The sequence below is a fragment of the Rattus norvegicus genome, chromosome 16 (genome assembly GCF_036323735.1).
Source record: "Rattus norvegicus strain BN/NHsdMcwi chromosome 16, GRCr8, whole genome shotgun sequence".
NCBI lineage: Eukaryota > Metazoa > Chordata > Mammalia > Rodentia > Muridae > Rattus > Rattus norvegicus.
The window spans coordinates 52,308,586-52,335,402 of record NC_086034.1 but is presented as its reverse complement, the minus strand read 5'-3'; the positions used below and the strand labels follow the sequence as shown (position 1 = coordinate 52,335,402).

Below are 26,817 nucleotides of genomic sequence, written 5' to 3'. Positions count from 1 at the left end.
CCTTAGGGACATGTCTTTGTTGCATATCCATCCTGCTCCCATTGGTTGTGCTATTCAACTGCGGCAGGGGACTTGCCTTGTTAAAAATTTATGTTTTAACTCATCAACCAGGATGGGACTTGTCTTGTCTAACATTCATTTACTAACATTTATTCATTCTAACATTTACTTGCCAACTGGATGTCAGTTCTCCACATACATGTCTCTTTCTGCCTCACAGGATGTCAGTTCCCAAGGAGATCTTGGGAACTTAAACTTTACTCCACCACTACTCAAAATGGAAGACTTATTTCAAATAGTTTCTAATATTGGTGCAGATGGCTGGGCTCCATTCCAGGGGAGGTTTATACCATAAAAGCTTATATACAGGTGTAGGAAGTATTGTTGGGTGGTTGGTTGGTTTGGGTCCAAGCTTATTGTGGGTAACTATACATAGCAGTTCTACTGACTTCTATCATGATTGGTTTCCAAAGGCACAGAACATAACAGAATATGTTCTCAACTTGGCATTCGAAAATTTCCTAGTAACAGCAGAAACCTATGAGAAACTTTCTGTAAAATGGTAGGCTAGCTAGGCCAGGTAGGAACAGTTACTTAGGCCTTAACACTGATGAAAATCAGCTCGGGCAGGAAAGTCTTTGTTTGGCTTAAAGGTCTCAGCAAATCACTGAGGGAAGTCAGGGAAGAGTCATTGAGGGAATCATGGAGGAGTGTTGCTAACTGGCTTGCTCTTTATGGCTTGTTCAGCCTGCCCAGGACCACACAGTAGGCTGCCTCTCCATATCAATCATTCATCCAAAGAAGGCCACCCAGCCTCGACTACAGGAGAGTCCGATAGAGGCACATTCTCAGTTGAGGCTTCCTATTCCCAGACTGACTCTGGCTTGTGTTCAGTTGACCAAACGAACAAAACGAAACAAACAAAACAAAACTACCCAAACCAAAACAAATAAACAAACCAAACAAAACCCAACTAAATAAACAAAAACCTGACCGCATAGTAGATGGAAATCTTCCACCTTAAAAGCTTCAAACTTTACACTAGGCCGTGGTGACACACGTCTCTAACCCCAGCACTCAGGAGACAGAGGCAGGAGTATCTTTGTGACTTTGAGGACAGCCTGATCTACTTAGTGATTTCCAGATCACCCAGAACTAAATTATGAGACTCTGTCTCAAAAAAATAATCCCCAAGTTTAGATAACATATCAGACTTTTGCAGAGAAACAGGCCAAAGGTATGCAAACAACAATAACAACAACAACAACAACAACAACAACAACAACAACGTCTTCATAGAAACATTTGTAACATTTGACCAAGTATCTGGTTCCTGGGGCCTAGCCAAACTGATACATGAAAGTAACCACCGCATCAACAGGGAAAGAACAGAGCAAATTCTACATAAACTACTTAAGCAAAGAGAAGAGGCGAGAGTATCTTCTAACCCATCCTTATGAGAATTATGTTACCCCGTGTTCGACCTAGTAATGAAAGACCCGTTTGAACTCTGAAAACCCAAGCAGTACCACTGAGCCTGTCAATCAACATCAACATTACCAATGATAAAACAACCCAAAAAGCACACCATCATTTTAGGTAAAAGAAAAGTATAAAGAGTTTGACAAAGCTTAGCCTTTGTACACAGTAACTTTCAGAAACCTAAAGAATGGAGTGAAAAATCCTAGGACATCTGTGAAATAAAGCAAACACACAGAGAAACAAATGACAACAAACCCATAGTTAACACCATGTCTACTGGCAAAAGACTGAATGGCTTTCTCCTTAGATCAGAGGAAGAAGCCAGCACTGACTGTTCTCACCACTTCTGTTCCATACGATGCAAGTTGTCCTAATTATTACAACAAGGCACTAAAGTATATAAAATGCACACGCTGAAAAAATAAAAAATAAACTATATATAAAGATGGCATGTTTGTCCATATTAAAAAAAAACCCTAAAGGATCTTTTAAAAATCTACTAGAGGGATGGAGAGATGGCTCAGCGGTTAAGAGCACCCGACTACTCTTCCAGAGGTACTGAGTTCAATTCCCAGCAACCACATGGTGGCTCACAACCATCTGTAAAGAGATCTGATGCCCTCTTCTGGTGTGTCTGAAGATAGCTACAGTTTATATACATATATATATACATGTATATATTTAAAAAATCTACTAGAAATAATGAAGAAATTAAGCAAACTCATAGAGTACATAGTATTAACAAATCTTTAGTAGTTCGTCATCAACAAACAATTAGAATTCATGTTTTAGGGGTTGGGGATTTAGCTCAGTGGTAGAGCGCTTGCCTAGCAAGTGCAAGGCCCTGGGTTCGGTCCCCAGGTCTGAAAAAAAGAAAAGAAAAAAAAATTCATGTTTTAAAGAATTTTTTCCTGTGTTGTTCATTTTGAAAAAAAAAGAGAGGGAGAAAGGTGTGTGTATGTGTGTGTGTGTGTGTGTGTGTGTGTGTAAATTATGTTCAAGTAACGTGTTAGAAAATATCCAGTGTATAAAATATATATTCTACATGCTTTGCTTTACATTTGAAATATTCTACAAAAAGGGATTCCTCATCCTTCCAAATAATAATATGCATGAAACATAGACATGTTTCAAATCTCTTGATCCAAAACTGAATCTTAACATTCTGCTGTATAAGCTCCCAGATGGTACCGTATTTACTAGTCTACGTATCGTATGAGTATGAGAGATGGTGGCTTTTTAATCTTGATTTTGCCCCTCCTCCCCAATTTTCAATAGCGGTCTTATATTTCAAGGAGAGTGGGACTCATGTGTGTTTTTTCTCTCCTTGGAAGTCTTGCCTCCCTGGGTTTAACTACCTGTTTGTTGATAGCACAGATATGGTTTCTCTTCACTGTCCACTTGGGGGCTATCTTAATCTATTTCAGATCCACTAGATAGGGACTGTCTTCCCAAACCGAGTCTTCCTGTCTAGCAGGAACTCATAGATTGATTCTGTGGTGTGAAACGAGGCAGCTAGACCCCACTACCTGACTTTCGTCATGACACCTTTTAAAGTACAACGTTAATGAAAAGCTTTAATCAGACAGGGCTCTCTCTGCTTGGCCTCCTTACATTACTATTGCGTCTGCGCGCCACAAGTGTGGACTACATCTCCCAGGATGCACCATGTCGCCGCCAGTGCAGCCTTACTTCCAGCAAAGGGCTTCCGGAGCGTCAGTAACCTTGCTGACTACCAGATTTTGGGGCTTCTTGGGAAGTCACTGGGACTAACTTGTATTTTCCTGGGCGGAGAGGGGAAAGGCAAGCCATAACAGGGAGATATCTATTTCGTTTTCCGGTGTGCACAGACCTTGTTTTCTAGGAGAGACACTGGCACCGCCTTCAGGCAGGCCTCTCACAGGTGGTTGGCTGTTGCTCTTGTCATTCAGTCATGTCCTTTGACTTGTCAGAGATCCTCCGTGAGACAGGCCGGCAATCCTGAGTTCTAGTGGCTTAGTGACCATTTCTTTTCTTTTCTTTCCCCCTCCTCCTTTTAACCACGGATATTTTAGTGAAAACTAAGAAAATATAGATAAACTGCCAGATAATTCTGCAAACGTGTGTGTGCTCCCTTTAACAGGTGTTTATAAGGACTTCCTTCTTTGTTATTGTTGGGGTGGAATCTTTTATTTTTCTACTCTTTTAAAACCAATTACTACTAATGTGTCTCGAAGTACTACTTAGGGAAAACTGGAAGTGTGTGTGCGTGCGTGTGTGTGTGTCAGTGTGTGTGCGTGCGTGTGTGTGTGTTTGTGTTGTAATTTCTAGGGAACTACTATTCCTATCCAGATCGAAATGGGCTAAAGGGTGGACTCAGTGGTAGAGCACTTTCCTAGCACACTTTAAAAAGCTCAAAAAAAAAAAAAAAGGGACTCAAAAATGGGCATGCATTTCTTTATAAAAAGACACTGTTGAAGAAACAGATGGGTGGGGGCCTTAAGATACAAGTCCTCATTTGTTGATTCTGGAGTCTCTCGCAGGTTTGGTTAGCTCTGTGAGTTGCTGCTACTTCCTCTGTGAAAAGGATATTATCCTTCTCCGTACTTGATAGTTTTGTGAAAGCAACTCAAAAGAAGACATGTAGACAAGCTCCATGAACACCCTAAAACTGAGATGGTAATGGTAATTATAGTGATGATGATGATGATGATGATGATGATGAAGAAGGTGGTGGTGGTACTAAAACTAATGAGGACTGCGTAATAAGAGGTCAGGGTAACTAGAAATGCTAGTTAAGATATAAAGGTTGGAGAGGTGACTCCGTGGTCAACAGCACTTGTTGCTCTTGTAGAGGACTCTGGTTCAGGTCCACCTTGTAGCTCCAGCTTCAGGGGATCATCATCCTCTCCTGACCACCATGCTCATTGGCAGAGACCCACACATGATAAAAACATAAAAAGAAAAGTTGAAATATTGATGAAAGCAGATTGGTTGTTGAAACTACCTTTAATCCTGACAGAGGCAGAACCAGGCAGATCTCCGTGATTTCAAGGCCAGCCTAATCCGTAGAGTGTGTTCCAGGACAGTTAGAGCTACACAGAGAAGCCTTGTCACAAAACACAACAAAACATATTGATCATGACCTAAGGGTGGTGAGTGAATCTAGGAAGGGCCTGAACATTTTGGAGAAAACAAGTCATTTATCAGTACCTATGTTTGGTCTGTGAGCTTCAGGCTTGTAGGAGTCACATCTGATTTGGTCATAGTTGTCTGTTGGAATCTTAACATCTAATACCTTGTGCTTTTTGTTTTTATGTCCCTTCTGCTAAGTACTTACTCCATGCATATTTGATACATGGCATGCATGTCTAGCTATACATATATAGTAACTATACATGCACATGTATGATAGTATACACATATAATTGAAAAAATACTAGGTGATTTGTCTCAAGGAAGTGTTGTTTACAATTTTTGGGACTGGAGAGCCTGAAATCTGTAGGACAGACTCTTAAGCTAGAAACTCAAACTCAGTGGATTTTAATGTCCTAATGCTGTCACCTCTTAATTACAATTCCTCAGTGCAGTGGCTGGTTCTGTGTGTCAACTTAACACAAGCTGGAGTTATCGCAGAGAAAGGAGCCTCGCTTAAGGAAATGCCTCCGTGAGACTGTAAGGCATTTTCTCAATTAGTGATCAAGGGTGTGAGTGCCCACTGTGGGTGGTGCCATCCCTGGGCTGATGGTCCTGGTTCTATAAGAGAGCAAACTGAGCAAGCCAGGGGAAGCAAGCCAGTAAGTAACATCCCTCCGTGACCTCTGCATCAGCTCCTGCTTCCTGACCTGCTTGAGTTCCAGTCCTGACTTCCTTTGATGATAAACAGCAATGTGGAAGTGTGAGCTGAATAAACCCTTTCCTCCCCAACTTGCTTCTTGATCCTGATGTTTTGTGCAGGAATAGAAACCCTAAGACACTCATGTTATGGTGACCCCCAAACATAAAGTTATTTTCATTGTTATCTTACAACTGTAATTTTGCCACTGTTATGAAACATAATGGAAATATCTGATACACAGGATATTTGATATGTGACCCTGTGAAAGGGTTGTTGGACCCCCACAGGGTTCGTGACCCACAGGTTGAAAACTTATGCTCTAAGGTAAGAGCTGATGTTGGAATCTTGAGGGGGAATTTCTTCTTCCTCAGGGAAACCCTCATTTTGATTCTGTTATTAAGCCCTTCAACTGATTTCTTGAGCCCTTCTCACATGGTTGAGGATTGTTGCTACTTAGAGTCAAGATATATAGATATATTTCTTAACCCCCACAATCACGTTAACTACATCTCCAAAATACCTTCAAAGAAACTCCTGCATTAGTGTTTAACAAACGGCACACTGTAACCTAGTCCAGACACATAACACTGCTACCTCTCAAATCTTTGCTCTAAAGGTATGCTTTCATAACCCTCAAAATTGTGTTTTTGTATAGCTTTCCATTTGGCATCTGTCTTCCCCCTCTACTGTTTTCCTCTTTACATACATACCTTTGTACTGTTGTTATATTTCTTGTTTCTTCTGTTTATTGTCTTTCTGCCTTCTCTAGCATTTTACCTCCATAGGGTAGGGTAGGAGTTTTGTCTATGTTGTTCATTAATAGATTCTCAGCATTAGGATATAGAATAATCAAAGGGTTGAAGGAGCATTAAGGTGAAAGCTCAGTATATATTTAATGAATGAATGAAGGGCCAGAGTTCATCATGTGGTAGCCAAGGAGGAGAGAGACAAAGGATTAGATGGACAGCAGATTGGGGCTCATAGTTTGCTATTGAACAGCTTACAGAGGCATAAATTCACTGGGGTGTGGGTTTGCTTCATTACTTAGCTACGTGAGTGACTTTGACCGGCTCCCCAATCTCCTTGAGCTTCAATGTCTTTATCTGTAAAGTGGAAATAAATACTGCTTAGCACATTAGCCCGTCCCAGTTGTGAAAGCGTTGAATCATGGGATTCCCACAAGACTTGGGCTTGTGAGCATCTGTTGAAAGGTGACTGTTATCATTACAATTATTGTTCAGTTATTGAAGTGGGATATTTACAAGAATCACTGAGGTAAAATTATTGGATTTCAAAGTCTGGTCTGTGAGGAGGTTGGCATGCTGAAACTTGGCTCTGTACAGTGTCTGAGAACACTCATTTTAATTCAGGGTCCTATTGTTTCAAACAGAATGGACACCTTTCTGTGTATACAACCCATAAAAATGATTAATTGACTGAACCTTTCAGTCCGCCCTGAGCTTCCACTTAAAGCATAGAGTTAGTTGGTTCCAGGTCAGAGCCTCCATTCACATGATTCCTATGGACCCATGAGAGTGAAAGTGCACTCTTGGAGCAGATGCTCTGCCCCCTAGGATTCTTTTATTCTTCTGAGTCTGTTGCTTTGGCCAATAAGAGAGTTGGTACCCTGACCCAGCGTCGTCATAATTATGACCATGAACAGCTCAATGGCTTTTTAAAAAGATCTAAAGGACTGTACACTCACAGTGAACTCTGCTTATTGCTCTTTGCTTACACATCAGTGTAATTTCTAGACTTCAAACCCTTCAGTATTGATTGCCTCTTAATAATCTGCTTCTCCTGCTCTGTGGGCTGGGCATTTGCCAGAAAAAGGCATTTTTAAACTTGGTCAGCTTCTGATGTCATGCCTGACCTTCTGAGGAACAGTGATCAGCAGGAGAGGTAGATTGCGGGTTGAGGCTTTTCTTTTCCCCGGTTCTGTCTGCCTATAGCTAGTTACAGTGTTTTGTGTTTGTTTAAGGTGTGGGCAGATTGTGAAAATGTAGACAGTTGGCCAATGCTCTAAGCTGTGTTTGTTGCTTCTTTGCTTTGCTTTGCTCTGTTAGGAGTGGAAGGGAAAGTTAGAGTCTAAGAACAATAGACCCTCCACTCCCCAGCTGTTCTTTTCTTTAACTCAAAGCTACTTCTATTCCTAGGAAGCACCATGGAATTGAGAGCAGCATTCCTTCAAACCGGGCAGGCTTAAGATACCTGGACTTAAGGAGCATGAGCACCTTGCCTTTCATTCATCAAGATATTTCTTACCCAAAAGTAAGGAAGAGCATCATGAAACTCTCATGGCTTGGAGCTGTTTGTTTCCCACGTGGAAAAACAATGGATTTTTCTTTATTGTCCTGTGTGTTTAGTTTTCACACAGGTATATAATAAAACAATAGTACACACACATGCATACACACACACACACACACACACACACACACACACACACACACACACACACACACACACGCAGATGCACTGGAAGATCTTACTATATCCTAGCAAGCACATTTGACTCTTGGCTCCATCACTGGGTTTTGCTGTTTGAACAGGTGTCCTTGCTAATAAGTCACTCTTCCCAGGACAGTGGAAACCTCATTTTGTTATTAACATTGTTCCAAAGCCTTACGTCATTACACACCCTCACAGGGTGCCACCCACATGAAATTTGGGTGTTTGTAAAAGGAGTGTTGTGATTATTCCCAGCAGTTTATGCGTGGGGTCACGTGAGCGTCCGTGTGTGCAGATAATTATGGGGCCAGAGGTCAGTTGATCTTCAGGAGTTGTTCGCTCTGGGTTCTGAAACAGGGTCTCCCACTGGAATCTGGGGTTCACCAACTGTGCTGGGCCGGCTGGCAAGTGAACATCAGGGATCCGTTTGTCTCCACTTCTCCAACACTGGCCCATATTACCATGCCAAGGGCTTTCTGTGTTGCTGGGAATGGAATTCAGGTCATCAGGGTTGAGCCTCAAGCACTTAATTAATTGAACCATTACCCTTGCCTGACTATCAGTTTCTTAATGTGGTGGTGGGTGAAGAAAGACTCCAGGCTCTATTTAAACGTTGCCCTTTTCATTCCTGGGCTGTGTCAGCTGAGGTCACTATTTGGGTAAATCTCCAAGATTCCTGCCTCTTCCCTGCCTCTGAGTTCTTGTTCCCATCTAACCCATGATCTCAGTTTCTGGAAGGATTTTTTTTTTTTGAAAAAAATAACTATTTTTCTGCGTTCTTACCAGACATATTTTTATGCCAGCATCTTCTTATGTCTTTTTTGGTGTGTGTGTGTGTGTGTGTGTGTGTGTGTGTGTGTCCCTGTCCATCCCCTCATTCTTTGATTCCTTAGGCTCTTTTTCTTTCAGACTTTCTAATATAGTTAAATGTTATCCTTCCCCAGAAAAGAACATATTATCCTCAAACCCCAACTCAGGCGAGTGTTCAGAGTCTCACTGTTGCATCAGGAGGAGGCCTTGCATCAGCTAATGTTCACACGGGTTCTGATATCTTACATCTCTCCCTCTAGGATCCTTTTTTTAGGGATGCCTATTGTGTTCTAATGAATATTAATAGCAGTGTATTTTCTAACATTTATTTTGTATTGATAAGTATTTTCATCCAGCAAGTAAATACTGCATATGTGTCATGTCTCATGGATGAACATAGGATAGGACCACAGCAGTACAAAAGACCCAAGGAAAGCCCTGTCCCTCATAGAGTCTATGTCCCAGCGAGAGACAGAAAGGGGCCACATGGATAAATCATACAGAGATAGGTAGTGGCCAGTGCTACGGAGCAAAATAATGCAGGGTCAAGGGCAAGAGAAGATGGCGTTGTCATCCTAGGCAGAATACCGGGAGAGGTTTCTGAGGAGATGTGGCTGTTGAAAGATTCCAGGATAAAGTAAGGATGTCACAATTGCTCTGTAATACAGCGTGAGGTCAGGGGTGGTGATTCCCCCAGAAGTTCTTTTATTGTTGAGGATAGTTTTCTCTATTCCAAATGAATAACCCCCTTAGCAGACTATATCAGTGGTCACTCCCAGTTCTCTTCTAGGCCCTAGAGATCACTGATCCACTTTCTATCTCTATGGATTTACCCAATTCTGAATATTTATACAAATAGGATCTTAAAAATGTGTGCATTTGTGTTTGGTTTCTTCCACGTTGCTGTTTTCAAAGATCAGCCATTTATTGGTATTTAATTACTTTCATTTCTGGATAATATATTTTGACATTTCTTTGTATGGGTATATGCTATTTTTTTTTACCAGTTGATCCATTGATGGGTATTAGAGCCATTTCCACTTTGGGGTGTTACGGAGAATACCACCATAAATGTTCGTGTGCAGCTTTTTTGGTATGAGAATATATTTTTATTTCTTCTGAGCTATACATAGGGTTGATAAATCACACAGTAACTCAGTGCTTAAGCTTTGATTTGTGTCAGCCACATGCAAGTGATCTGATTTTCCTCCATCCTCAGTAAGACTCTTTCTTTATAAACTGTGCCCACTGAGGATGTGTGAAGTGCCATCCCATCATTATTTTGATTTCTGTTCCCCTACTGGCTAACGAGAGTGAATGTCTCGTCATGTGCTTCGTGGTTATCTCTGTACGTGTGTAAATGGAAAATGTCTATTCATATCTACTGTGATTGAATGTCTCTCCCAAAGCTTGTTACTAGAAACTTGCTCCCTGGCGTGGCTGTGCTGGGACGCGGGACCTTTAAGAAGGGTTGGCACTCATCAATGGATTATTGTTCTTGGGGAAGTGAGTTCTATGAAAGGAGATCTTGAGTACTGTTCATCTCCCCTTCTTTTTGCCCCATCACTGTGGGAGGATATGACAAGAAAGCCTTTGCCAGATGCTGACCCATTAACGTTGGAGCTCCTAGCATCTAGAGCTGTGAATGTATAAATTCCTCTTTAGTATAAATTGCCCTATCTTTTATGACAATACAGACAAACTAAATAAAAAAATCCTTTGTCTATTTTAATTGGATCATGCTACTTTTAAGGATTGATTTACTTAATTTATTGTGTGTATGCACCTGTGTGAATGAATGTGGGTCACATGCTTGCACGTGACCAGGGGAGCCAGAAGAGTTCCACAGATCCCCTAGCATTGTGGTTACAGGTGGTCGTGAGCTGCCTCGCAGGCATGGGTGCTGGGAAAGGAGCCTGGGCTGTTCAAGAGCAGCAAGAACTCAACTCCTGAGCCATGCTCCAGGCCCAGATTCTAGACTTTTAACTCCACATTGTTACCAGCCTTGCTTTTATATTCCTGATATTGACGTTTGTTACCTATATGATTTGCTACTCTATATTCTTTCCAATTTTATCAGTTGTCTTTTCACCTCTCTGAGCATGCCCATCAAAAGATTTTATTCATTAATTTTTTTTTTTGAGACAGGCTCTCATTCTGTAGTCCAGGCTGGTCTTGAGGATTCACTGAGATACTCTTACCTCAGCCTCCTGAGTGCTGGAATTATATAGGCCTGTGCCGCCATGCTTGGCTTCACTTAGAAAAAATTTTTCATCTGACATCTCATATCTTAGTCACTGTTCTATTGTTATGAAGAGACTCCGTGACCACAGCCACTCTTATAAAGGAAAGCATTTAACTGGAAGCTTTCTTACAGTTTCAGAGGCTTAGTCCACTATCACCATTGCACTATCTGAGAGCTACATCCTGATCTAGTGGCTGAAAGACATCCAGCCCGGCCTGTGCTTTTGAAGCCTAAAAGCTTACCCCACGTGACACAGTTCCTCCAATAAAGTCACGAGTTCTAATCCTTTCCATTCTTTCAAACGGTGCCACTCTCTGATGACTAAACATTCAAGCCAAGAGGCATTCTCATTCAAACCACCACGTCTAGTTTATTTTTCTTGGATGTTTTAGGTGTAAGACAAGACCACAACGTTTCTATCTATATTCCTTTCTATGAGTTTTATTATTTAATGCTCCTGAAGAGTCTAACATGAGAGGTGCCACCAGGCCTGATAACTGGGGGCTCAATGCCCAGGATCCACAAAATAGGAGAGAGGAGACTCTGCAAGTTCTCCTTTGGTCTCCATATGCCCACCCATCACACAAAAAATAAATAAAATGTAATAAAATTTAAAAAAAGAAAAATCTAAAGTAAGACATACAAATGAAAGCACACGGTGATTTTAAGAGGAGCAGTGTAGCAGTAACACATGGCACAGTGTCAAGTGGCCTAATACACACGCCACGTAAACGGAGGTCTGGATTCACAATGGAATGAAGGAACAATAATCGCCAGGAGATGGCCATGATAACTGGAGATTGTGAATTCATATATTCAGCAAACTCAACAACCCCAAGCACAAAACCGTGTTGTGAACCTCGAATCAAAATAGGCTATGAAATGAACAGGAACCTCAAAAGTGATCAGGAAGAAAAGGCTTAAAGTTTGTCAAAAGAGGAAAGATGACTTAGCAACAGATTCTGTACTAGAAACAACATAGGCAACAAAACAGTGGAGTGATCTATAGATCCCGAAAGAAAGCTCACTGCCTTGTGTCACATTCCTGAAACATGAACATATTTGTTGTGTGGTATTTGTCAAATACCGAAATACTAAAGAGACTCAGCAGACTCAAGTCACAAGAAGTAGTAATGAAAATGCTAGTAGTTAGAAAGGCAAACTACACATATATACAGAAATATACATGTAATATATAAAACTAATCAATAAGGCACAAGAGATGGAAAAAGAGAATCGGTGATGGAGTGGAGTATAAACTGATAGAAAATGACCTATTTCCATCACATGTAAATGGCCTAAATTTAATGGCAGAGATTTTAGATGGGAAAAAGTAGAATTTGCTCCTGAGCGTGCTAAGTTTGATTCAACTATGCTATCTAACCACAATTTACATTTAAATGGCAAAATAATGAAAAAATTACCATGTTACTAGTAATCACAGAATCAAGCAACTATCTGACCAGTATATTTCAGAGCAACAGTTGTGATCATGGATGGACAGGAGCCTTCCACTGAGGTAAATATACAACTTATTATAAAGAGATTCAAGACAGAAAATCAATAGGGACATGATTGAGCTAAACACTAACATCTAAAGTCAAAGAATATTTAGGTGAAAATGCTATATTATGTGTTGTTCTTATGTATACATAAAATATACCAAAATGGTTTCATTTATTAAATATTTTAAAAGTATTTAAAATTATTATATGGGATAGTTAGTTAGTTGCCTAATTTTAAATACTATTTTTTATTCTTAAGTTGGAGCTCAGGGCTTTGTGCATACTAAACAAATACTCCACCATTGAGCTAAATCCTCAGCTCTGGAAGTTTTGGTTGTTGGCTGTTTATTTATAAATCATACACCTACCTATATGGTCTCTGTTGAGCCTACTGAACTTGGCCATAATAACAAAAATAGTTTATGTGCAACCAGTCATGGCATAGCTCTGTTCAAGTAGACTTTACTTAAAAGACAGGAATCAGACATTTGTCCCACAGTTTGCACTGTTTTACATACAAAACTGAAAAAAATCACTGAATACCGTTTTCTTTTTAAAACATTACTAAAACCAAACCCAACCAATTTAGTGTATTTAGAAAGATTGCAGGGTACAATGTTAGTATATAAAAAAAAGGCAGTTTGTTTATGCGTGATTTTAAAAAGGGTTCTCAGCTGCTTCGACCCCCCTTCTAGCCCACTGTCCAGAGGTAGAGGAGAAAAAGGTGGTAACTAGGACGAGGGGATGTGGACCTGTTTAGAAGTAGTTCTTTGAGATGATTCGGATACCAACATTAGAGTTCAGCAGTGTGAGGATACCAAACTCAAATCAGCAGTGGTGGTACGATCTAGCACAAACTTCGAGGCCTCTGCCAAATCGGCTCAAGCCAGCAGGAGTGACCAGGACCTGCCAGGATGCAAGGAGAAGTTCTCGGCCTTGCCTCTCTCAAGAACGTGAAGATCAGGGAAGACAAAGACGTGAGACCAAGGAAGCGTTGCCAAGCTAGCTTTGCAAGCACACCATCACTGTCCATTGCGTCCTATTTTTATTCTCTCCAAACATCACCTGTCCTCCCATGAGTCTTGTCTCAGCAAAATACCACGTGAGTCTGCATCACATGACATGTCCAGAAACTTCTACTTCACCTATTTACAACAGTTTTAAAAACATGATATATTTTAGGGTAAAGCTGATAAAAATATATAACATTGATATTGAGATGTCTATTAATCCACTATACTATATGTCTGCATAATATCAATCATAATTCTAGCAAGTTAAAAAATGTACATATTAGTCAGGGTTCTCTAGAGTCACAGAACTTATGGAATGTCTCTGTATATTAAGGGGATTTATTGGAATGACTTTCAGTCTGTAGTCCAACTCACCCAGCAATGGGCGGCTGTGGATGGGAAGTCCAAGAATCCAGCAGTTGCTCAGTCCCACAAGGCTAGGTGTTTTCAGCTGGTTTTCTGTAGGCACTGGAATCCTGAAGAAGTAAATTCCAACAGATGTGCTGGATAATAAGTGCAAGCAGGAGAAGAAGAGAGAGACTTCCTTCTTCCACTGCCCTTATGTAGGCCTCCAGCAAAAGGCCCAGAATAAAGGTGTGTACCACTGCTCCTGGATTTGGAACCTGCTCTGTCCCAGTTTGGCCTTGAACTCAGAGATTTGCTTGCCCCAGTCTCCTGGGATTAAAGGAGAATACTACCTTGCCTGGGCCTAAGCTTTTTATGGTCACTATCCAGATCAAAAGAGTCTGTCATCCCAAGTCAAGATCTGGGTCAGAAGCCTGTGCCTTCCAGCCACAAGATCTGGATCACAGGTATGCCCTCCATTTCTAGATTGTAGTTATTTCAGATGTAGTCAAGTTGACAACCAGGAACAGCATCACAAAGTATATAAATTGAGGTCTGGGAGAGTGCTTGCCTAGCATGGATTTGATCCCCCTAGCCCAGCAAAATTAATAAATAGAAAAATGTAACACTTCTGCAGTTCCCGGCTACTCAGGAAGCTGAAGCAGAAGGATGGTTTGAAGCTAGGAGTTTGAACACAGCCTGAGTCTAGGGATGGACAGAGAGACCAGAAGCATCTACAGACACAATAGACAGTTGGTTTTTGACAAAGGTGCAAGGAGAATTCTGTGGTGGAAGAACAGTTGCTTTGCCCAATGATACCAGAGCAACTAGGCATTGATATGCTGAACAAATATAATATTTTGTTTATTTTTGAGGTTATCTTTTAATTACATTGTCTCTTCCTTTTCCTCCCTCTAAACCTTTCCATGTATCTCTCTCAACACCCCTGAATAATTTTAATCTATACTTTATACAATATATAACCTTTAATTTAAAGAGATTATAGATTTCTATGTAAAACTTATGGAAGAGCCAGCCAGATGCTCAACCAGATGTGTAAAACTACTTATTTCCACAGTCCCTAGGACTCACACAGTGGAGGGGAGAACAGAGCCCTGTAAGTTGTCCTCAGACCACCACACACATAGTGGCGTGCCCCCCAAAGCAACCAAGCAAGCAAATATCAAACTATAGAAAAACATTTATGATATCAATAAATAACAGGAGCAGTATGCAAATTGATAAACCAGACTTACCAAATCGAACCTGGGTTTTAAAATACGTTGTTAAGGGAACAAAACAACTTATCAAAGGTGTTTGAAAGCCGTACATCCCATAAAGGAATTACATTCATGGTTGTTTTAAAAAACTTTCACAATTCATCAACAGAAAAATGACACAGGTTTGTTTTGTTTTGTTTTTTTTTGTTTGTTTGTTTTTTTCGGAGCTGAGGACTGAACCCAGCGCCTACCACTGAGCTAAATCCCCAACCTGCCAAAAATCTGAACAGAATCATCGTCAAAGAAAGTTTGTGAATGGCAAGAAGGCTCAACTTCATTAGTCGGTGAGGAAATGCAAATTAAAAAAAAAAAAAAGGAGAAACCGCACTGGGGAACCACACTTAAGGCATGGTAAGAATAAAGAGCTTGACCGTGTGCCAAGCATTGATTGGGGTGTGGGGGATCTGGAACTCATACACTGCTGGTGGGAACAGAGAATCACACACGCACCCTGGAATACAGCTTTCCTGTTTCCTAAAAATTTAAATGTACACCTGCAGAATAATCTATTCATCCCATCTGAGCGAGTCCCCTGGACAAACGAAAACATATGTCTACAGGGAGACGTGGGCACGATGCTCATGGCAGCTTTATTTATAACAGCCCCAGGTTGGCAATAACCCAAGTGCTCATCGACACATGACTGGATCAACAAACTTGAGCACACGTAATGTTGCTCCATAAAGAAGAATGGGCTGTTTGTGCTGCTACCTCACCACCGGTGGCTCTCAAATCTCAGAATTACTACCTTGTGAAAGAAGACAAATGAAAGAAAAGCATACACGCTGAAGGACTTACCTTTGTGAAGTGTTTTAGAAAAGGAGTCAGAATACAGTGGCCTTCTGAATCCCATGGCCACATCTATGCAGGAGGCTAAGGCAACCCTTACTTGAACCTACAAACTCAAGGCCAACTTAGGCAACACAATCAGACCCTGTCTTATACAAACAAGCCAATATACGTGTGTGTATAGTTTTTAAAACTCTAGGGTAGGTAGAAGAGGAGAAAATTTCAAAGGGAGACTAGCAGCTTTCAAGTGTATAATTTAGAGTTATTACTTGGATTATTATGATGATGATTTTATAGGCATACTGAACGTGGCTGTACTTAGGACACTGCACACGAGACATATAGTTTATTGAATGGCAACCTCAAAACCTCAAAAGCCATTTCCAATAGTAAAAACATACCGATAATAATATGAGATATTCCTATTACCCAGCTTCTTGAGTTTCAGGATTCTGCTATTTTAAAAGAGGAGCAGGGAAATGGACTTTATTTAGAACGAGGAGCAGGCAGATAGAGATTGGGGATGTTTACTAAGATGTCCACACTATAGTTTAGTAAGATGTTGTTGAGAGGAGAGGATGTGCTGACACGGGTGTAAAAGGAATGGACCGAGACTTCTTGAAAGACGGGGAAGCCTGGGCTGGTGGACCATGTGCCAAGGAGGACAGGTCTCCTTGGAGAAGACTATGGCCCCTCCTTAAAAGTAGGGAAGATGAAGATATAAGCAGGATTCCTTATTACACTTACTCTTTGTTACCAATGATGACAGCATCAAGGATTGCACAAGGAGAATGTTAATAGGCCTTTGTTCATTCATAAAATGAGTCATGCTGATCCAGCAGGGCCTGAGGTTGTTGGATAAGGTTTTCAACAAGGCCATCAATGACTGTGCATGCTATAGGCACAGAAAAGATCCTGCCCCCAACTACAAGAGTCCTTTCGAACAATGTCACTTGGCCTCCTCTAGAGGGATCAATCAATAGAGATGATGGGAGTCCCCTATCTGTGCACTCAGTGTAAAATTAGGCTTCCGTTCAACATCTTCAGTGTTACAGGTGTTCTCGTAAATCTCAATGTCTGTCCTCCAGTCCCTATCCGCTTGCCAGTAGCACCATTACCCACACTGAAAACAACAGCAGCTGCCCTCTGTTAAGTGTTGCTAGGCACCGTTATCTCTAGTTCCACAACAGTCCCGTGAGGTAGATTGTAAGATTAGGCTTGTGATGCGCGGTGGAAAATTTGGTTTATAGAGTCAGGCTATTGCCCAATGTCACATCTCAGAACGATCAGAGTCACAAGGAGAATCCCAGTCCATGGGACTCCGAAGTCCTGCTCCAAACAAGAGTTAAGAGCAGCGTGTGTCTCCTGTTAGAGGTTTCCTGGCGAGAGAACATCTATGCATACTTCCTTCCAGTTCTACTTTATGGTAAAACACGCCCTGACAATAATAAAAGAACCCAGAAGAATGAAAATAATTCACAGCTCCAACATCCTGTTGCAACAACTGTTTCCATTTTTCTCCATTCCCTTTCAATCCTTCTCCACATGTACATATTTTACATGTTGTAGATGCAATTTTATACTCTGATTTTCTGCTGAACGTTATACCGTGTTCCCGGTTGCTATGTAGTCTCCAGAGGATGTGTAATATTGCTTTTTTGTGATGTGGCGTGATTTAGTCAGCCAATTACCCACAAAGAGCAGAACTTGTTCCCAGTGTTTTTAGTTTTATAAACGACACATTAGCCAATTGTTTGATTTCCCCACCATCTTTGATTATTACTATTTTTTTAAAGTTTAAATTCTTAGGAAGCCAGATTGCCAAGCAAGAATTGGGCTATGCTTATGTATTTGATGCTTTGAAAGAGGGAAGAATTAGGAAACTTTGTCTGTGTGACGGATAAGATGTACGTGGATCAGCATCGAGGAAGACCAACATGGGAGCCAAACGAGGCAATGACTTCTAACTGGGACGAGGTTGCTTTTGGGTGTGTTGATATATCCCGAATTCTGCAACAGCGAGGATCCCCCAACCTTGCACACGTGCTAAGAACAGTGACGTGTGTGCAATACACTGCATTAAAGCTCAACAATGCTATCATAAAAAATTGGAAAAATTTCAGCTCTTTCTCAGCATACTCATCGTTTTAACTATCGCTACAGGAAAATTCTAGACTGGTTTCTGTAGTTGGGAAGAGCATGTTGCAGTGCCTAACACCAGCAGAATAATCTGCTGCATGGCTGTTGGCGAGAGCTATAGGCCGGGTCCTCCAGAGACCGTCCTGAGGTACAGGGCACTGATTAAACATCAGGAGCGGGGGTGGGGGTGGGGGTGGGGGTGGGGGCGGGGCGGGGGTGGGGGTGGGGATGGGGGTAGGGGTGGGTTGGGTTGCAGAAGCAGGGTAGGGCAGAGGAAAGGGGCAGAGTCAGATGTGGGTCAAATTGGGTTTGAACCCTCAGAGCCCCCATACTGAACTGAAATGGCCACCTCTCTGTAACCTGGACTCATGAATGTCCTCACCCATTCATGCATTTGACCACTTGCACTCCAGCTGGTGGAGTTGTTGGGGGATGGTGTGGTAGGAGCTTTAGGAGGCGCACCCTCAGGGAAGAAAGTGTGTCACTAGAGAGCAAACCTCATGGTTGTGACTTGGCCCCGCTTCTGGTTGTGGTGTCTGCCACCACAACACGAACAGCTACTTCTACTCTTACAGGAGTTGCTCCTGCTGTCAAGACTCCCACTGGGATGGATTGTGTCTCCTGAAACTGCGAGCAAAAATGAGTGATTCCTCTCTTAAATTGCTTCTGTCAGCTTTGCTATTATGAAAAACCGTAACTGATAAACTGGCCCTAACCCCACTCAGAAACTCCATGTGGGACCTGGGAAGAATATATTCTTTTTTTTTTCTTTTTTTTTTTCTTTTTTTTTCCGGAGCTGGGGACCGAACTCAGGGCCTTGCGCTTCCTAGGCAAGCCCTCTACCACTGAGCTAAATCCCCAACCCCGGGAAGAATATATTCTTGTGTGTGCTTTTTGTTTGCTTTGCTTTTAAGATGGGGTCTAGGGGTTGGGGATTTAGCTCAGTGGTAGAGCGCTTGCCTAGCAAGTGCAAGGCCCTGGGTTCGGTCCCCAGCTCCGAAAAAAAAGAAAAAAAAGATGGGGTCTAGCCTGGGACTTATTATGCAGACCAGGCTAGCCTCCAACTCCCAGAGATCTTTCTTGCTTCTGCCTCCCAAATGCTAGAATTGAAGATCTGTGCCCCCACGCCCTGGCCTAAGCACTGGGTCCTTTGCCTGTGAGGTATGCAATAGACTTATGTGCCTGGGAAGGGCCTGTCTCTGCTAGAGATGTGCGTTGCAGGACTCTGCCTCTAGCACAGCAAGTGGTTTTGACCTAACGATAGTACTCACCTCTGCGGGTCGTCAGAGAATTAAATGTGATTGAAACACAGACGATACTCAGGACAATGCTTGCCATCCATGCAATGTTCTCGTTATTTTTATTGCTATTCAATTACGCTACATTGTCAGCTTTGCCAAGACTATGCTAAGAGTCAAAATGCAGCCCATACATTGAGAAGGTTCTGAAAACCAGAAGAATAGTTTTTGTTTTTTTGTTTGTTTGTTTGTTTGTTTGTTTGTAGAATCTTTAGGTTCACAGCAAAAGGAGCCTCCAACGTGTTCCCATATTTTCTATAGCTGCCTACATGTGTTGCTTTCTCTACTCTACATTTCAGCCCAGGGATGACGTTTCTCAGAGGTGACAAGATGGGAAGAACCTGCAAGGAACGGAGTCTGGAAAGCTTCCCTGCCTCCAGTCTCTCCACTCTCTGCCCACGTGTAACCAACACTTCTAATCTTTTAGTCACTGTCAGCCATAAAACCTCCCACATAGTGAACACAGGCTTATCGGGTCTTTCTGCTATGGTAGCTAATGGAGAGCAGAGTCTCATGTTTAGAAAATGAATTTTGGGCTAGAGAGATGGTTCAGAGCGCTCTTCCCGAGGGCCTGGGTTCAATTCCCAGCACCTCCATGGCAGCTCACAACTGTCTGTAACCCCAGTTCCAGGGAACCTGACGCCTTCACACAGACACGCATGCAGGCGAAGAAGCATCAGTGTAGATCACATTATAAGAAGAAAATGAGTTTTGATAACTAGACTAGGGGGAAAATGTTATAAGGGGAGAGGTCCCCAAATGCAGGGATTTGTAGGATGGTGTCCTGGATGCTGCTGGTGTGGAGGGCACACCCCTGTGGTGAGGGCAGACAGAGCCACTTTCAGAACTGTGTAGGACCCAGGAAGGCAAGCAAATGGTTCAAAATAAAAGGCCTAGCTTCAGCTTTCCCCAGGGATAACTCCGAATATAACTCCAAAGACAGAACGACAGCCTAGCAGCCAGGCCCTAACTGCTTTACTTGATAAGTTTTGGGGTCAATTCCAAGTCTATTCACATTGTATAGGACAAAAAAATGTTAAGGATTGAGCTAGCTGTGCCCTTTTACTTTTCAGTTGCCGTACGGTGAAATGGACTGGGAAGGGCTATGCATTTCGCAAACATGCAGATGTTCATGCACTCACAGCCACAACCAGACAGGACCCCCCCACCTTCATCCCCACCCCCTTCCACACAAAATCCCTTCTCTATCCGACTACTTTCTGTGACTCTGTCATCAGAGGCCAAGGCCAGTCTGTTAATAACCTCCAGGGAGCTTGTAAAGACATAATTCCCCTCCATCGCCATGTACGGGATTTAGAGAGATTAACTAAGAAATGTAACCTGAAAAGGTAACAAATTCACAGGGGCTCCTGTCCCTGGGGGAGAAATCTGTCTCCTCCACCCTGGCAACTGGGACTTTCTCAACAAATCATAATAAAATTAAGTAGGGGTGCAGACCGGTGTGATTTACAGTGAAAAGGACAGAAATTGCTTAGGGCAAGAAAATAATGAATTTGACAGGTGACTCAAGAGAGGTAAAAAGAAGACGCTATCATAGGCTTAGTACCTTGGCTCGGGTCACGCAGGCATTAGGAGGCAGAGCCAAGATTCTGAGCCAGATAGGTGCTTCCTCCGGGACACAGCAGGGCTGGAATGCACAGAAAGGAGCACACACTTGTGTGTATTTCACACCGCACACAACCGTTCGGATGCCACGCCCTCTTCACGAGAACAGACAATCGAAACAGTTAAAAACGTGTTAATTTAATAGCCTAGCTTCTTTCTCATTATACAACATCCCCTCTGAGATTTAGGGAAAGGAGCCTCCAAGGCCACACCTTTGGCAGAGAAGGTCTTCGTAGTGTGGTTGCTGAGGGAGGGAGATTGCCTGTCTGGTGATACGGTTACCGGCAAGTGTCCAAGCCTCGGCAGATGGCCCCACACCCACATGTATATGGGCAGCATTAATTCAATGCAGGGGTTACCAGTCACAGCAACAATGACAAGAACAAAAGGAGAGGTCCTGACATTGGGATGGAGACCGGTGTGTGCGGTGGGGCCCGGAGAATACTAGGGAAAGCTGGAGGAAGATGTCGATGAATGGATATAGTCCAAATGTATTGTATAAATGTAGGGAAAGTTTTCCATGACTAAACACAAATTATTAATAAAATTAAAATATAGGGGTTACATTCCGTTCTATTCTCTGCATCCTGAACACTTGTCTGCTCAGTTAGGCTAAAAACAGAACTTCTAAGAGATGCCAAATAGGGCATTTGTCTATTTTTCTAAGGAAATGCAAAACACTGTGGAAAAGTCATATTGTTAGTCTCTACAACTCCTGCAATCATATTGCTTTTCATTTCTAGAATGGGTTTCTCACTTTTACTCCATTTTTATTTTAGAACCAGCATTCCACAAACAAGGTTTATAAAACAAGGGACATTCAGAGACATCTAGTCTCTAGTACTCACTCTGACCGGATCCCTTCCCATCCTTCCCCAGTGGCAATTCCATGTTTTATGGGCTAAGAGATGGCTCAGTGGTTGAAAGCATTGGCTTTTCCAGAGACGTCAACTCAATTCCCAGCATCCACATGGTGGCTCCCAAACATCTACAATGGAATCTGAGTCCTTCTTCTGATGTGCTTGAAAATGGAGCACTCATGTACACAAAATAAATAAATGAACCTTAAAAAGAAATTCCTCGATCTCTCTGGCTTCTTCAGACTTTCTGCCTCCTCTTCCAAAATATCCACTGAGCTTTAGGAGGGGGATGTATTAAAAAAATATGTTTTGGGCTCGAGAGATGGCTCAGCAGTTAAAACCACCTGCTACTCTTCCAGAGAAGCCATGTTTCATTCCCACACTCACACTGGGTGGCTCACAATGACCTAAGACTCTTTTAAGGGACCCAGTGCTCTCTTCTGGCCTCCACAGGTATGACACACGGGTATGACACACAGTCACACACACACACACACACAAATAAAAACAAAAGCTTTTAGTGGGAAGACTCCTGTCTTAGACTTATTTCACTTCATACGTATGAATGTTTTTCTTATGTCTATGTATGTGCACTGTGTGCTTGTCTGATGCCCTCAGAGGCCAAAAGAGGGTGTCAGATACTCTGAAACTGGAGGAACAGGGAGATGTGAGCCACAGTGTGGATGCCAGGAACGGATCCTGCATCCTCTGTAAGAACAGTAGCACATGCTCTTAACCACTGAGCCATCTTTTCCCCAAGCCTCTGTGTGTGTGTGTGTGTGTGTGTGTGTGTGTGTGTGTGTGTGTGTGTGTGTGGTGTGTGTGGTGTTTGCTTTTATTTAAAGATAGTACAGGAGTTGTATTTCTTTCTTTTTTTTTTTTTTTTTGGTTCCTTTTTTCGGAGCTGGGGACCGAACCCAGGGCCTTGCTTGCGCTTCCTAGGCAAGCGCTCTACCACTGAGCTAAATCCCCAACCCCAGGAGTTGTATTTCTTAATTACATTACTTAATTCATACCGTTTCCTGGCAATCTCTCTGCGGCAAATTGTGGAGTTAGCCATCAATGTGAGCATGGTTTGGAGAAGAAAAGGATGACATTCAGAAACTCATGCAAAGCAAGTCGTCTGGCCACATGAAATCAAACTGGAAATCAATAACAGACTGTACCTGGGGAGAAGGAAGGAGATAAAAAGCCTGAAGGCATGATCCAACATATTAGAAAACATGAACAAGAGAGAGGAGAATAAGACCGAAATCTGGGTCTTTGTAAGGACTGATACAGGAGCTCTAGTCAATGATGCAATCTATTGCTTGTGGTACCTATAAAAAAAGAACCAATGAGACGGATAGATCTCTATCCAGACTGGTGAGGGACAGCAAAGACAGATGTGACCCTAGTTAGGAGTGAAAGAGACACCTCTATAGGTCCTACAGTATCCTAGGCTACTGAGGTCAGTTTCAACAATTCAGTATCAGCAAGCTTGATAACTAATGAATTGAGTATGTTCTCTTCTCCTCAGCTTCAAACACGCTCCAGTCCTACTGTAATCTTGAGCCCTGCTTTTGGTGTAAAGAAAATTGAGCAAGCATGTTTGCTTAAATTCAAACCATAACACTCTATAAGTGTCTTAATTACCATAACCGAAACATCCCTTCTATCTTTTGTAGTAGCTGCAAAGGCCTAGGGAATATCTATTGTTTGCAATTGGCTTCTTTCAAAGTGACTGGTCAGGATCATCCCAGTTGAGTGACTCCCTCCTGACTTCTTGTGTGTTTGGAGCTAAGAATAGGAATGAGGAAGTCTTGGGATGATCCTCCTATGACTGAATGATAAGCAATGGAGGAGGGTGTTGGGTTTTCTGAGATTAGAGTTAGAGTTAGTTGTGGGTTGGGAATCAAATGCAGGTCTTCTGGCAAAGCTCTCAATGTTCTTAGTCACTCAGCCGTTTCTCTAGTTCCTAAGTTAAAAAAAAAAAGAGGAGCATTTGCTTTTCAATTTATTCATGTGAATGTGCGTGTGTGAGTTTCCGTGCAGGTGCTCACAGAGTTCAGAAGAAGGTGCTGTGTGTCCTGGACTTGGAGTTACAGTCAGCTGGGAATGCAGGAAGGGGAAGGGATTCTCTGCAAGACCAGTAAGCACTCTTAACCACTGAGTCATCTCTCTGGCCCAAATTGAAAAATAAAATGTCTATAACTCATTGGATGGCTTGTATGTGCACGCCATAGGGTTATTTACTGGCGAATAAGCAATTTACCTGTAGCTAAAGTCATGAAGAAAATGACTCCCTTTCTCACACAGCCGTTAGCTAAGGACTGGTCCTCATGTGCCCCTTCTCCAGCCAGGTTGGAAGGTTAATATTGTAACATGGGATATCCACATACAAAGGAGATCATTGACGAATTTTATCTGACACTGCTCTGAATAACACTTTTGGGTGTTATGAAAGAAGGAAAGACATTTATTTATTTCTTTAAAAATATTTATTTATTGAATGTATATAAGTACACTGTAGCTGTCTTCAGACACACCAGAAGAGAGCATCAGATTCCACTATGGATGGTTGTGAGCCACCATGTGGTTTCTGGGATTTGAACTCAGGTCCTCAGGAAGAGCAGTCAGTGCTCCTAACCACTGAGCCATCTCTCCAGCCCAGGAAAGTAATTTATTTCCTGGTGAATTCCAGCTTCATTTTTCTATGTCCTGTAACCAAAATAACTATATTGTTTTGGGGTGAGGGGTTGGGCTCTTCCTGACTAACAACACATGGAGAGTTACCTTACACCTGACACTGAGATTTTTACTTGATAGTCTGAGAGAGAAGTGACACACATCCATGCAGTGTATTTCTGCTCAAATTATCTTTAAATTAAAAAAAAAGAGTTTGGAGGGTGGAAGGCTGGCCCCGCAGCTAAGAGCGGTTGCTGTTCTTCAGAAGACCCGCATCCACACGGCAGCTCCCCCCGCATCCACACGGCAGCTCTTCCCGCATCCACACGGCAGCTCGCCCGCATCCACACGGCAGCTCGCAACCTCCGAAGGCACCAAGCATGGGCATGGTGCACAGACATGGGAGAAGGGAAAGCAGCCATGTACATAAAAATGTAGTGAAAACTTCTTTTAAAGAAAAAAGTCATTTACAGAGCAGAGGGTTTCCACAGAGCACTCCTGCCGCTTTCACTGGGTTGACTTCCCCCACCCACTTCTTTCCCTCGCCACAAGCTACATCTCTGTTTAAACTCCCCCCTCTACTTTCAAATCACATGTAAACACATTTCTTGAAAGACAGAAGCTACTTAGGCTCATTCGAGAGGAAACTCGAAGCTCCAACAGCCTTCAATTAAACAATTCGAATGAAAGAAGTCTGGTCTGTAGTCAAAACCTTTTCCATGAAAAAGCCTCACATCTACATGAATTCCATGTGACTCTTACCATGCATTGAGAAAAGTGGTATGAACTGCTTCGAAACTCTCTAAAGAATGGCCCGACAGCCCGATAGTAAAACAAGACAAAGACATTATGGGGGGGGGGACCTTTACAGATCTCAGGAGGACAGATCTTACTAATATGAGAAAACACAGTCCATCAGCACGTCAAAGGAAGACCGTGCAATGAGTGTGTGGAATTTATCTGAGGAGGAGAAGATGCTCCGGCCCTCCATGGTCTTTAGTCACACCAATGGATGATTAAAAACAGCGCACAATTATCTTGAGAGATGCAGAAAAGATATTTGACAACATTTCTCATCCTTTTGTAATTTAAATGATGAGTAGACAATAAAAATAAATAAAAATCTATAAACAACCTTCAGGTAACTACAGACGTAATTGTGAAAGAGTCAATGTGACATTTCTCTCCCTGTCTCTGTCTGTCTCTCTGTCTCTGTCATTCGCTGTCTCCCTCTGTCACTCTCTGTCTCTGTCTCTCTCTGTCTCTGTCTCTCTCTTTGTCTCTGTCTCTCTCTGTCTCTGTCTCTGTCTCCCTCTGTCACTCTCTGTCTCTGTCTCTCTCTCTGTCTCTGTCTCTCTCTGTCTCTGTCTCTCTCTTTGTCTCTGTCTCTCTCTGTCTCTGTCTCTCTCTGTCTCTGTCTCTGTCTCTGTCTCTCTCTGTCACTCTCTGTGACACACACACACAGATGCACATGTCAAATATGTGTGCATACGTGTAGGGTCAGAAGACAGTATCATGTGCCTGTCACTCTTCAAGAGCTGTCCCCGTGATTTAGAGCTAAGGTCTCTCACAGGCTAATTGTCAGTGAGCTCCAGGGCAAGGAGTAGCAGCATGAACCACCGCAGCTGAGTGTTTTCCATGTGCTCGGGTCTTCCTGCTTGCAATGCCAGCTTTTCCCCAGCTGACCTACCCACCTGCCCTCTCCGTCCCTTCTCTTTCAGGATGGTGGCAGGGTGGGAAGTATTTCCATTTAGTATTATCTTCAAGTACACCCCATCTGGTGTACTTAGCATGAAAACTATATAAAACGCACATAGACCTAAAAGAAATAATACTGTCTTTACACATAGATTGTGGGATCATTTACATAAAACTTCTCAGATAATCTTCCAGGAAAGCTACTTGAAACAGTAAAATGGGTCTTGTTAAGCTTACATGTTCAAGGCTCAGAGAGGTAACTGGATGCTGAAATTAAAACACTTTGCAGTATCACAGGTGAAATATGGGGACTGGAGAGCTGGCTCAGTGTTGAAAGCAAGTGTGGCTCTTGAAGAGGATCTAACTTCAGTTCCCAGAACTGAGCCATACAGGGTGCCGCACAGCTGCCTGTCATTCCGTCTACAGGACAATCGACTCCTCTGGACACCACAGACATTGCACTCACGTGTATGACCCCTTACAACACGCACACACGGAAACGCACATGCATTTTAAAAATATGTGGAATAGTTAGAGATAAATTTAAGTTTAAGGGCAAGGTTTGCACCTAGAAAACTGCCAACCAAAACTGAATTTATGATGAGTGCATTGTCCTCCTTAGATAAATGTCTTTCCAAGGCTTGGACTCATTTCTAAGCGGGAAGTTTGTTTCTTGAGTTGGGGAAGACTTGAGTTGTATTCATGGAACATAAAACTCAATATTGTAAGATGCTGACTCCTTCCTAGATGACTATTAGAGTCAGCATATCCCAGGTATAATCCCAGAGAGTT

The 26,817-nt window shown here is 42.3% G+C and overlaps 1 long non-coding RNA gene across 1 annotated transcript in view; it reads right to left on the bottom strand.

Annotated features, from left to right (window-relative positions):
- The window catches only part of LOC120097385 (uncharacterized), a 92,595-nt gene that overhangs the window by 40,886 nt on the left and 24,892 nt on the right, over window positions 1-26,817 (bottom strand). The window lies entirely within an intron of this gene.